This window comes from Bombus fervidus, unplaced genomic scaffold (assembly GCF_041682495.2).
Source record: "Bombus fervidus isolate BK054 unplaced genomic scaffold, iyBomFerv1 scaffold0078, whole genome shotgun sequence".
NCBI lineage: Eukaryota > Metazoa > Arthropoda > Insecta > Hymenoptera > Apidae > Bombus > Bombus fervidus.
In genome coordinates this window covers 12,501-25,000 of record NW_027212641.1, presented here as the reverse complement: position 1 = coordinate 25,000, position 12,500 = coordinate 12,501, and the positions used below count along the sequence as shown (strand labels likewise).

Below are 12,500 nucleotides of genomic sequence, written 5' to 3'. Positions count from 1 at the left end.
GGTACGTACGATATTCTTAAGGTACGTACGTACGAAAATACGACGACGTAATTCGCAAGGGCGAGACGCGCGCTCGCTCCTCTTTTACTTTTCGTTCTCTCGTTTTTTCCTTCTTTCACCATCGACCAAACCGCTCTCGATCGATCCAAGAAACGAGACGAAAGTAACGAAAAATTAACGTAACGAAAATATACCGTGGACGTACGAAGTAACGGTCGCGATCGTTGCTCGCTCGCTGCGCTCGCTCGAACTTATACTAGCCCAACCCAAAACCGATCCCGCGAGTTTCTCCGATTTCAAGAGAAATCGAGGAACGAACGCGAAAAAGGGATTGGTTTTGGGTTGGGCTAGTTTTTTTTTCGAGCGAGCGCAGCGAGCGAGCAACGCTCGAGAGCCCGTCTGACTTTGAAAAATTTTCGTACCGAACGGTTATTTCCAGTTATTTCGCTTAAAAGCGTTGTGATGCGTATATATTTTTACATAAATGGGAATATCATGTATTCCTACGTCGGGATTAAGCGTTTATTTCGTCCCGAGAACGTTAAAAAAAAATTTTTAATCGAACCGTTTTTTCGAATTTTTTCGCTTAAAAGCGTTACAAGGTGCTAATATTTGTGCATAAATCGCTTTAGAATGACGTTTTACATCGGGATTAAGCGTTTATTTCGTCGCTGGAAAGTTATATAAAAAAAGTATGATCGCGCCCGGGACGTTGGAACTTAGTCGCATTCTCGACCGGTACGTAGGGACTTAGAAAAATTTTCGACCGAAAAGTTATTTCGAGTTATTTCGCTTAAAAGCGTTATAAGGTATGAATATTTTTATAGAAATCGTTATGGTTCGACGAATTCTAGTCGACTGTAACGATTTCGTTTTATTTTTTTAAAAAATTGCCCCCTCCGGACCGACATGACCGGGCGGTTGGCACTTCGTCGATCCCCCGGCCGGTACGTAGGGACTTAGAAAAATTCCGGTCCAAAAAGTTATTTCGAGTTATCTCGCTAAAAAGCGTTACGAGGTATGAATATTTTTATATAAATGGCAATATTATGTATTTCTACGTCGGGATTAAGCGTTTATTTCGTCCCGAGAACTTTAAAAAAAATTTTTTAATCGAACCGTTTTTTCGAATTTTTTCGCTTAAAAGCGTTACAAGGTACGAATATTCTTGCATAAATCGCTTTAGAATGACGTTTTACGTCGGGATTAAGCGTTTATTTCGTCGCTGGAAAGTTATATAAAAAAAGTATGATCGCGCCCGGGACGTTGGAACTTAGTCGCATTCTCGACCGGTACGTTGGGACTTAGAAAAATTTCGGACCGAAAAGTTTTTTCGAGTTATTTCGTTAAAAAGCGTTACGAGGTATGAATATTTTTATAGAAATCGTTATGGTTCGACGAATTCTAGTCGAACGTAACGATTTCGTTTTATTTTTTTAAAAAATTGCCCCCTCCGGACCGACATGACCGGGCGGTTGGCACTTCGTCGATCCCCCGGCCGGGACGTAGGGACTTAGAAAAATTCCGGACCGAAAAGTTATTTCGAGTTATCTCGCTTAAAAGCGTTATGATGCGTATATATTTTTACATAAATAGCAATATTACGTATTTCTACGTCGGGATTAAGCGTTTATTTCGTCCCGACAACGTTAAAAAAAAATTTTTAATCGAACCGTTTTTTCGAATTTTTTCGCTTAAAAGCGTTATAAGGTGCGAATATTCTTGCATAAATCGCTTTAAAATGACGTTTTACATCGGGATTAAGCGTTTATTTCGTCCCCGAAAGGTGCCGTAAAAAATTTACGATCGCGCCCGAGACGTTGGAACTTAGTCGCATTCTCGAGCGGTACGTTGGGACTTAGAAAAATTTCGGACCGAAACGTTATTTCGAGTTATTTCGCTTAAAAGCGTTACGAGGTATGAATATTTTTATAGAAATCGTTATGGTTCGACGAATTCTAGTCGAACGTAACGATTTCGTTTTATTTTTTTAAAAAATTGCCCCCTCCGGACCGACATGACCGGGAGGTTGGCACTTCGTCGATCCCCCGGCCGGTACGTAGGGACTTAGAAAAATTTCGGACCGAAAAGTTATTTCGAGTTATCTCGCTTAAAAGCGTTACGAGGTATGAATATTTTTATATAAATGGGAATATTATGTATTTCTACGTCGGGATTAAGCGTTTATTTCGTCCCGAGAACTTTAAAAAAAATTTTTTAATCGAACCGTTTTTTCGAATTTTTTCGCTTAAAAGCGTTACAAGGTGCTAATATTTGTGCATAAATCGCTTTAAAATGACGTTTTACATCGGGATTAAGCGTTTATTTCGTCGCTGGAAAGTTATATAAAAAAAGTACGATCGCGCCCGGGACGTTGGAACTTAGTCGCATTCTCGAGCGGTACGTAGGGACTTAGAAAAATTTCGGACCGAAAAGTTTTTTCGAGTTATTTCGTTAAAAAGCGTTATGAGGTACGAATATTTTTATATAAATGGGAATGTTATTAAGTTTTACGTCGGGATTAAACGTTTATTTGGTCCCGAAAACGTTAAAAAAAAATAGTGGACCGACGCGACTCGGCCCGTCGGACTTTGTCATACTCTCCACCGGTACGTAGGGACTTAGAAAAATTTTCGACCGAAAAGTTTTTTCGAGTTATTTCGCTTAAAAGTGTTATAAGGTATGAATATTTTTATATAAATCGCTATATTATTATATTTTACGTCGGGATTAAACGTTTATTTGGTCCCGAAAACGTTAAAGAAAAATAGTGGACCGACGCGACTCGGCCCGTCGGACTTGGTCATACTCTCCACCGGTACGTAGGGACTTAGAAAAATTTTCGACCGAAAAGTTTTTTCGAGTTATTTCGCTTAAAAGTGTTATAAGGTATGAATATTTTTATATAAATCGCTATATTATTATATTTTACGTCGGGATTAAACGTTTATTTGGTCCCGAAAACGTTAAAAAAAAATAGTGGACCGACGCGACTCGGCCCGTCGGACTTGGTCATACTCTCCACCGGTACGTAGGGACTTAGAAAAATTTTCGACCGAAAAGTTTTTTCGAGTTATTTCGCTTAAAAGTGTTATAAGGTATGAATATTTTTATATAAATCGCTATATTATTATATTTTACGTCGGGATTAAACGTTTATTTGGTCCCGAAAACGTTAAAAAAAAATAGTGGACCGACGCGACTCGGCCCGTCGGACTTGGTCATACTCTCCACCGGTACGTAGGGACTTAGAAAAATTTTCGACCGAAAAGTTTTTTCGAGTTATTTCGTTAAAAAGCGTTATAAGGTACGAATATTTTTATATAAATCGCTATATTATTATATTTTACGTCGGGATTAAACGTTTATTTGGTCCCGAAAACGTTAAAGAAAAATAGTGGACCGACGCGACTCGGCCCGTCGGACTTGGTCATACTCTCCACCGGTACGTAGGGACTTAGAAAAATTTTCGACCGAAAAGTTTTTTCGAGTTATTTCGTTAAAAAGCGTTATAAGGTACGAATATTTTTATATAAATCGCTATATTATTATATTTTACGTCGGGATTAAACGTTTATTTGGTCCCGAAAACGTTAAAAAAAAATAGTGGACCGACGCGACTCGGCCCGTCGGACTTGGTCATACTCTCCACCGGTACGTAGGGACTTAGAAAAATTTTCGACCGAAAAGTTTTTTCGAGTTATTTCGTTAAAAAGCGTTATGAGGTATTAATATTTTTATATAAATCGTTGTATTATTATATTTTACGTCGGGATTAAACGTTTATTTGGTCCCGAAAACGTTAAAAAAAAATTTTTTATTCGAAAGGTTTTTTTGAATTATTTCGCTTAAAAGCGTTATAAGGTGCGAATATTCTTGCATAAATCGCTTTAAAATGACGTTTTACATCGGGATTAAGCATTTATTTCGTCGCTGAAAAGTTATATAAAAAAAGTATGATCGCGCCCGGGACGTTGGAACTTAGTCGCATTCTCGAGCGGTACGTAGGGACTTAGAAAAATTTCGGACCGAAAAGTTTTTTCGAGTTATTTCGTTAAAAAGCGTTATGAGGTATGAATATTTTTATATAAATCGCTATATTATTGTATTTTACGTCGGGATTAAACGTTTATTTCGTCCGTGGAAGGTTAAAAAAAAACGGACGGATACGACCGGGCCTTTGGAACTTTGTCTCATTCTGGACCGGTACGTTGGGACTTAGAAAAATTTCGGCCGGCGGAAAAGTCCGAAATACTTATTTCGAGTTATTTCGTTAAAAAGCGTTATAAGGTATAAATATTTTTGCGGAAACGGTTATATCTCTATTAAATACAACTGGATTAAACGTTTTTTCGAATTTTTTAAAAAATTTGTGTTCGACGAACTGACACGACTGCGATATTTGTTTAATTATTTCGTTAATTAACGTTGCAAGGTATATATTTTTTTGCATATTTCTCGTTGTTTCAACGTGTTCTAATCGATTAAGAACGTGGTTTTTGTCCGTATTCGTTAAAAGAGGTGGTTTACTGATGCGATTTTGAAAAAAAAAAAAAAAATTAAATTTTTCGATAAAAACTCGTTTAAAATATTAAAATAAGCGGTGCGTTAAAATATCTCGACGATAGGACGTTTTATAAGGGTACTTTATTGGAACAAAGTGGTCGAGCGTTTCAGAGACTAAGTCCGACGGTACGTTGGGACTTAGAAAAATTTCGGCCGGCGGAAAAGTCCGAAAAGCTTATTTCGAGTTATTTCGTTAAAAAGCGTTATAAGGTATAAATATTTTTGCAGAAACGGTTATATCTCTATTAAATACAACTGGATTAAACGTTTTTTTCGAATTTTTTAAAAAATTAGTGTCCGTCGAACTGACACGACTGCGATATTTGTTTAATTTTTTCGTTAATTAACGTTGCAAGGTATATATTTTTTTGCATATTTCTCGTTGTTTTAACGTGTTCTAATCGATTAAGAACGTGGTTTTTGTCCGTATTCGTTAAAAGAGGTGGTTTACTGATGCGATTTTGAAAAAAAAAAAAAAATTAAATTTTTCGATAAAAACTCGTTTGAAATATTAAAATAAGCGGTGCGTTAAAATATCTCGACGATAGGATGTTTTCTAAGGGTAGTTTATTCGAAAAAAGTGGTCGAGCGTTTCAGAGACTAAGTCCGACGGTACGCTCTAACGGAGGTTTTACATGGTAAGCGCCCGGCCGCTGGCCCGGCCGGCGCCGACCGTCCGGCCGGCGCTTTGGTATCTATAAGAGACACGTCGAGTCGGACGGTCCGGACGGAACAGCGTCGAGCGCGTGGCTATTCTACGGCCTCGGTTGAGAATTCAGTCACCGCTCCTCGAGTCTTAGTGAACTTTTTTACTATTTCTCGACTGTTCCTTCGTTCTCGTATCGACTCTTTCTCTACACTGCTGCGCCGCGGGTCGCTGTCCTGGACGTAATGACCAAATAACGTGGCAAGGTTCCCCTTAGTCGGGAAGCTGGATCCTGTATGCTCGCACTAACTTTAAAAAAAGTTAGGGCAGTGTGCTTGTTACTAACTGAGTATCAATTCATGCTGGTTCGGCAGAGACCGTTCCAAAACTTATGTTATAGCGTACGCAGTACGTTTTAAACATACGAAAGGCTAATGGGGAGCGTACTACCTTTTAGGAAGTGCGTTCTTTCTGATTGGAGAATATCAAAAGAACGAACGAATATGTTTCTTACGAGGACGGTACGTTCAGCATGCAGTTTACGTGCTTTTTACCGCTAAGGCATATTCGTTCAACCAACAAACCATTCTTACAGAATGATCCTATGAACAGAATGATCTTAAAATATTCCACACAAACAATCAAACGAACGAAAGAAAGTAAAGAGAGAGTGGCGAAATGAGAGAGAGTAGTGGCGTTCGACGTTACAACGGGAATTAAAAGGGTGTCGTCGAACGTTCACTAAGAACGAAAAGTCTCGTCGTACGGTGTTACGGACCCACCTACGACACTCTGAGGCTATTTTAAAAAGAGAGTCTTTTGACTCTAATATATAATATATATATAAAATACAAAGTTCCCTGGTTGATCCTGCCAGTAGTCATATGCTTGTCTCAAAGATTAAGCCATGCATGTCTCAGTACATGCCGCATTAAGGTGAAACCGCGAATGGCTCATTAAATCAGTTATGGTTTCTTAGATCATACTTAAACTTACTTGGATAACTGTGGTAATTCTAGAGCTAATACATGCAAACAGATTCGTACCAGAGATGGTACGAATGCTTTTATTAGATCAAAACCAATCGGTGGCGGATGGCTCGTCCGTTCGTCCATCGTTTGTTTTGGTGACTCTGAATAACTTTGTGCTGATCGCATGGTCATCTAGCACCGGCGACGCATCTTTCAAATGTCTGCCTTATCAACTGTCGATGGTAGGTTCTGCGCCTACCATGGTTGTAACGGGTAACGGGGAATCAGGGTTCGATTCCGGAGAGGAGCCTGAGAAACAGCTACCACATCCAAGGAAGGCAGCAGGCGCGCAAATTACCCACTCCCGGCACGGGGAGGTAGTGACGAAAAATAACGATACGGGACTCATCCGAGGCCCCGTAATCGGAATGAGTACACTTTAAATCCTTTAACGAGGACCAATTGGAGGGCAAGTCTGGTGCCAGCAGCCGCGGTAATTCCAGCTCCAATAGCGTATATTAAAGTTGTTGCGGTTAAAAAGCTCGTAGTTGAATCTGTGTGTCACAGTGTCGGTTCACCGCTCGCGGTGTTTAACTGGCATTATGTGGTACGTCCTATCGGTGGGCTTAGCTCCTCGCGGGGCGGTCCAACTAATATCCCATCGCGGTGCTCTTCACTGAGTGTCGAGGTGGGCCGATACGTTTACTTTGAACAAATTAGAGTGCTTAAAGCAGGCTACCTTCGCCTGAATACTGTGTGCATGGAATAATGGAATAGGACCTCGGTTCTATTTTGTTGGTTTTCGGAGCCCCGAGGTAATGATTAATAGGGACAGATGGGGGCATTCGTATTGCGACGTTAGAGGTGAAATTCTTGGATCGTCGCAAGACGGACAGAAGCGAAAGCATTTGCCAAAAATGTTTTCATTAATCAAGAACGAAAGTTAGAGGTTCGAAGGCGATCAGATACCGCCCTAGTTCTAACCATAAACGATGCCAGCCAGCGATCCGCCGAAGTTCCTCCGATGACTCGGCGGGCAGCTTCCGGGAAACCAAAGCTTTTGGGTTCCGGGGGAAGTATGGTTGCAAAGCTGAAACTTAAAGGAATTGACGGAAGGGCACCACCAGGAGTGGAGCCTGCGGCTTAATTTGACTCAACACGGGAAACCTCACCAGGCCCGGACACCGGAAGGATTGACAGATTGATAGCTCTTTCTTGATTCGGTGGGTGGTGGTGCATGGCCGTTCTTAGTTGGTGGAGCGATTTGTCTGGTTAATTCCGATAACGAACGAGACTCTAGCCTGCTAAATAGACGTAAATTATGGTATCTCGAAGGCCCCCGGCTTCGGTCGGCGGGTTTTTACTACCAACGTACAAACAAATCTTCTTAGAGGAACAGGCGGCTTCTAGCCGCACGAGATTGAGCAATAACAGGTCTGTGATGCCCTTAGATGTTCTGGGCCGCACGCGCGCTACACTGAAGGAATCAGCGTGTTTTCCCTGGCCGAAAGGCCCGGGTAACCCGCTGAACCTCCTTCGTGCTAGGGATTGGGGCTTGCAATTATTCCCCATGAACGAGGAATTCCCAGTAAGCGCGAGTCATAAGCTCGCGTTGATTACGTCCCTGCCCTTTGTACACACCGCCCGTCGCTACTACCGATTGAATGATTTAGTGAGGTCTTCGGACTGGTGCGCGGCCAATGTGATAAGCATTGCCGATGTTACCGGGAAGATGACCAAACTTGATCATTTAGAGGAAGTAAAAGTCGTAACAAGGTTTCCGTAGGTGAACCTGCGGAAGGATCATTAACGAAAAATACAAAAACACAAAGAATATATTTGACTTGAACACTGTATAATAAAATATATATAATATCGTCGGTAAGGAGCCGTACTCCTCCTATATCGACACAAAGTATATACGACGTATTAACAAGCTATATACTTTGACAAAAGCCAAATTTTTTACAATAAGGAGGTGGGAGACGCTCCAGTTACGAAACTATACGAAGAGTGTGGCACTCTCTCTCGATCATCGGGATGAAGAGATATACTTTTACACGAATAATTCGAGGCGCCTGCGTGAGGTCGTACACAGAAAGACCCGCCGTCTCCGAATAATATTATAACAAACGAAAAACTTAAAAATATTCTCGAGGCGCCTGCGTGAGGTCGTAAACAGAAAGACCCGCCGTCTCCGAATAATATAACACACGGAAAACTTAAAAAGATTCTCGAGGCGCTTGCGTGAGGTCGTACACAGAAAGACCCGCCGTCTCCGAATCCTATAACACGAAACCGCTACTATTAATAATAATAATAATAATAATAATAACGATATGTGAGGGAACTTGAGCTGAACACATATCGAAAAAACTAAAAGTTACAGTGGAAACCACGTGTAATGAGAAATGCGATCGAGGCGCCTGCGTGAGGTCGTACACAGAAAGACCCGCCGTCACGATCTCGTATTTCGTATTTGCATCGTGGAAATCCAACGAACGAACAATATAATATATAAACTAAAATCTCTAAAGTGCCTCGTGTCGGAGAGATCACTGCTCACACCTCTTCTATATTTCGTAGTTGCGTTGCGTAGGCCTCACCTCCTAGCAACGGGACATAAGGAAGACTGCTCTTTGGGATCGAACGAAGCGTCTATAACGAGTCGTCGACGAGAGCGAAAGAACGCGAATAGCGAGCCGCAGAAAAATAGGATACCGAATTATATATCTTCGAAGGTTCTCTTCGAAGATCCATGGATACCTATATCTGCGCGTCTCCAGCTATCTCGCGCGTCTCTCCAAACTCTCGTCGTTCCTCGAAACGTGCTTCCTACCCAAAGGGCGTTCGTTCTTCCTATGTCGTTTCGTTGTCGTTCGTTTCAACGGCGAACGATATACGATGTTCGACAAAACGAAACCACGTTGTACGTTCGTACTCGTGGATCGGGTAACCTAGAACGAAAACGCATTGCGTGGATGTTGGCCCGAAAAGATATATACCAGTGCGAGTGATGGTAAAGAGTATAACGATTCTTAACTAGACGAAGTTGGTTCGGAGGGGACCGCCGGCCGTCTCTCTATCCTCGCGAGTCTAATGCCTCGTTCCGTCGCTAGAGTTTTTCAAACTCTGCTTCTGGCTATCGGGAAGAATAGACCGCGCGCGAGGAAGAGGAACGACGACCGTGCGCGTCCCATCGATTTTTTTTATTTTTACCTGAACCACCGAAGTCGATTCAGAGGGGACCGCCGGCCGTCTCTCTATCCTCGTTGTCGTGAGTCATATGCCTCGTTCCGTCGCTAGAGTTTTTCAAACTCTGCTTCTGGCTATCGGGAAGAAACGACCGCGCGAGGAAGACGACGACGACGACCGTGCGCGTCCCATCGAATTTTTTTTTATTTTTACCTGATCGACGGAAGTTTCGTCCGGTTCGTCTCTTTTACCATCGTCTCGTCGACCCGTTCAGAGGGGACCGCCTGTCCATATCCTCGTTGTCGTGAGTCATATGCCTCGTTCCGTCGCTAGAGTTTTTCAAACTCTGCTTCTGGCTATCGGGAAGAAACGACCGCGCGAGGCCGATGGCTGCGAGTCCCATCGAATTTTTTTTAAACGCACGCACACACATACACCTGAACGGAGATGCGTTTCCTTTTCGTCGCGATTTTTCGCGCTTTAGTCGTCGTTGTCGCCATCCGTTCGGAGGGGACCGCCGGCCGTCTCTCTATCCTCGTTGTCGAGAGTCTAATGCCTCGTTCCGTCGCTAGAGTTTTTCAAACTCTGCTTCTGGCTATCGGGAAGAAAAGACCGCGCGAGGAAGAGGAAGGACGACCGTGCGCGTCCCTTTCGAATTTTTTTTTATTTTTACCTGAGCGACCAAAGTGGATTCAGAGGGGACCGCCGGCCGTCTCTCTATCTTCGTTGTCGCGAGTCTAATGCCTCGTTCCGTCGCTAGAGTTTTTCAAACTCTGCTTCTGGCTATCGGGAAGAATAGACCGCGCGCGAGGAAGAGGAAGGACGACCGTGCGCGTCCCATCGATTTTTTTTATTTTTACCTGAACCACCGAAGTCGATTCAGAGGGGACCGCCGGCCGTGTCTGTATCCTCGTTGTCGAGAGTCTAATGCCTCGTTCCGTCGCTAGAGTTTTTCAAACTCTGCTTCTGGCTATCGGGAAGAAACGACCGCGCGAGGAAGACTACGACCGTGCGCGTCCCATCGATTTTTTTTTACCCGAACGATGGAGATGCATATCGGCTGTTTGCTTCGAATAACTGGACGAGAGGAACGAACATATATATATATCATGGGCTAGCCACCGTGCGCTTTCTTCGCGAGATCGTGTGCTGTACAGAGGATTCAGAATCGGGTGTTATATCCCCGTCGTTTCCTGACGAACGGAGCTTCGATCTCGTTGGTTGTTATATATTATAATGCACTTTACGCCCGGTCGGCGGGCTGCGTGTGTCGTCGCGCAGTCCGTCCGATTTCGTTTTCGAACGTATTTTCGTGTCGTCAATCATATGGCGACTTCCGCGCGTTCGATTCCCGTTGGTCGGACGTTTGTCGGATATCGGCTTCTTTCGAACCGAGAATAAGAGTACAAAAACCTGAGTACACAAACAAAAATCCATGCATAAACGATTACCCTGAACGGTGGATCACTTGGCTCGTGGGTCGATGAAGAACGCAGCTAATTGCGCGTCAACGTGTGAACTGCAGGACACATGAACATCGACATTTCGAACGCACATTGCGGTCCACGGATACAATTCCTGGACCACGCCTGGCTGAGGGTTGCTCACGTAAACCTAAGACTGCTTGCGTTGCGTATCGTTGCTCTCGGTCCGTATCTCTCTGTTCTTTCTTGCCTCGTCGACAGCCCGCCGTCGTTCGTTTTATCTTTAAACGAACGTTTCTGAGTCGGAGGACGAGCGCCAAGCAAAAGAATACGAATTAAAGAGCGGTCGAGGGCTCGTACGCGACGTACGAGCGATTGTTGGACGTTCGTCGGCGTTCGTCGCTGGATCGTGTGGAGACCGGCGTACGCATGCTCTCGATACAAATATATATGAAAAATCTATCGCGTTCACGGGAGACTCGCAAAACTACCTCCGTCTCTTCTCTGTCCCTTCTTGGCTTGACAACCCGCCGTCGTTCGTGTTTTACGAACGTTTCTGAGTCGGACGAAGCGCAAGAAGAAGGATACGAATTAAAAGAGCGCGGAGAGAACCGTCGTCGTCGACGCGGTTATCGAGATACACAGAGCGAGTTTTCTTCGTGGCCGATTTTTTTTTTCTTTTTGTATCAGCCTCTGCTACGTTTTGTTAGTCTTCGATAAGCACGAATGACCGCGCCCCCGACGTCGTCTTAAATGAATTTTTGGCGAGACTGAGAGAAAGCAAAAATATTTTTGAACAAAGTCAGTCGAGAGAGGAGAGAAAAGAGAACCAAGATATTAAAACCTAAACCTAAACTTGGTGGCGTAACGAAAAACTGTGTGCCTTAAAGAAACACAACCGTCTTTTCATCAAGATGTTTTTACTCGTACAGCCCCAGGGATCGAATACCCACTCCGTCTGTTCGTGCGGCAGAGATGTATTCTGCAGGCGCGAGACGACTGACGAGAAGACAACGAGGACCGTCGCATCGATGGGTCGTCGTTGCGTTTTTCATCCTCTGTGCTTTTTTCTGTTCTTCGCGAACCCAGAGAAAGCCGTAGATCCGGGAACGGACACACGAGATTTCTTCGAACGCTGATGACTTAGGGAGATGATCCCCAGCGTTGCGCGGAGATCGGAGAGTACGCGTACATGTATCGGGACGAATTTTTCCCCGTCGGTCGCGTATCTCTCTGCCCGCGCGCCTGGCCCAAAGCCACGTTCGTCGGAAATCAACGAAAAGTGTGTTACGATCTAGCGTGCGTCTACGATCGGCTATATTTAAGGGTGACGAAGAAGAGAAAAGCTCACGGTGTTGCGCAACGTTTCTGTACTCGATTTTAAGATGTGCATGTGAGTCCGTTACAAAGTTGTTCGGATCGTCGAAAATAGTCGTTTTCGTCGTCGTGCGAAAGAGAATAATCTCTGACATTGGCACGGAGAGATCGCGCAGAGGAAGAGAACGATCCTCTTTGGCGAGGCTCGAGAAAGACTAACGAAACTTGATTAGAGACGAGGTATACACGCGCCGTACGTACGACGTACGCGCGTGTGATTTTTTTTTGCTTTAAGGCGATTCGGCGCTCCGAGTATTAGAGAAAAAGAGATCGTTGGTCATCCCATGTCTCTTCGTCGTCTATCGCTGGACCGCGCATCCT

The 12,500-nt window shown here is 43.8% G+C and overlaps 2 non-coding genes across 2 annotated transcripts; both read left to right on the top strand.

Moving 5' to 3' along the window:
• The first annotated feature begins 6,069 nt into the window (after positions 1 to 6,069).
• On the top strand, positions 6,070 to 7,992 carry LOC139997400 (small subunit ribosomal RNA). The gene has a single exon (XR_011802782.1). It is a non-coding gene; the product is annotated as a small subunit ribosomal RNA (ribosomal RNA).
• A 2,834-nt stretch (positions 7,993 to 10,826) lies between these two features.
• On the top strand, positions 10,827 to 10,981 carry LOC139997396 (5.8S ribosomal RNA). Its single transcript, XR_011802778.1, has one exon. It is a non-coding gene; the product is annotated as a 5.8S ribosomal RNA (ribosomal RNA).
• The last annotated feature ends 1,519 nt before the right edge of the window (positions 10,982 to 12,500 follow it).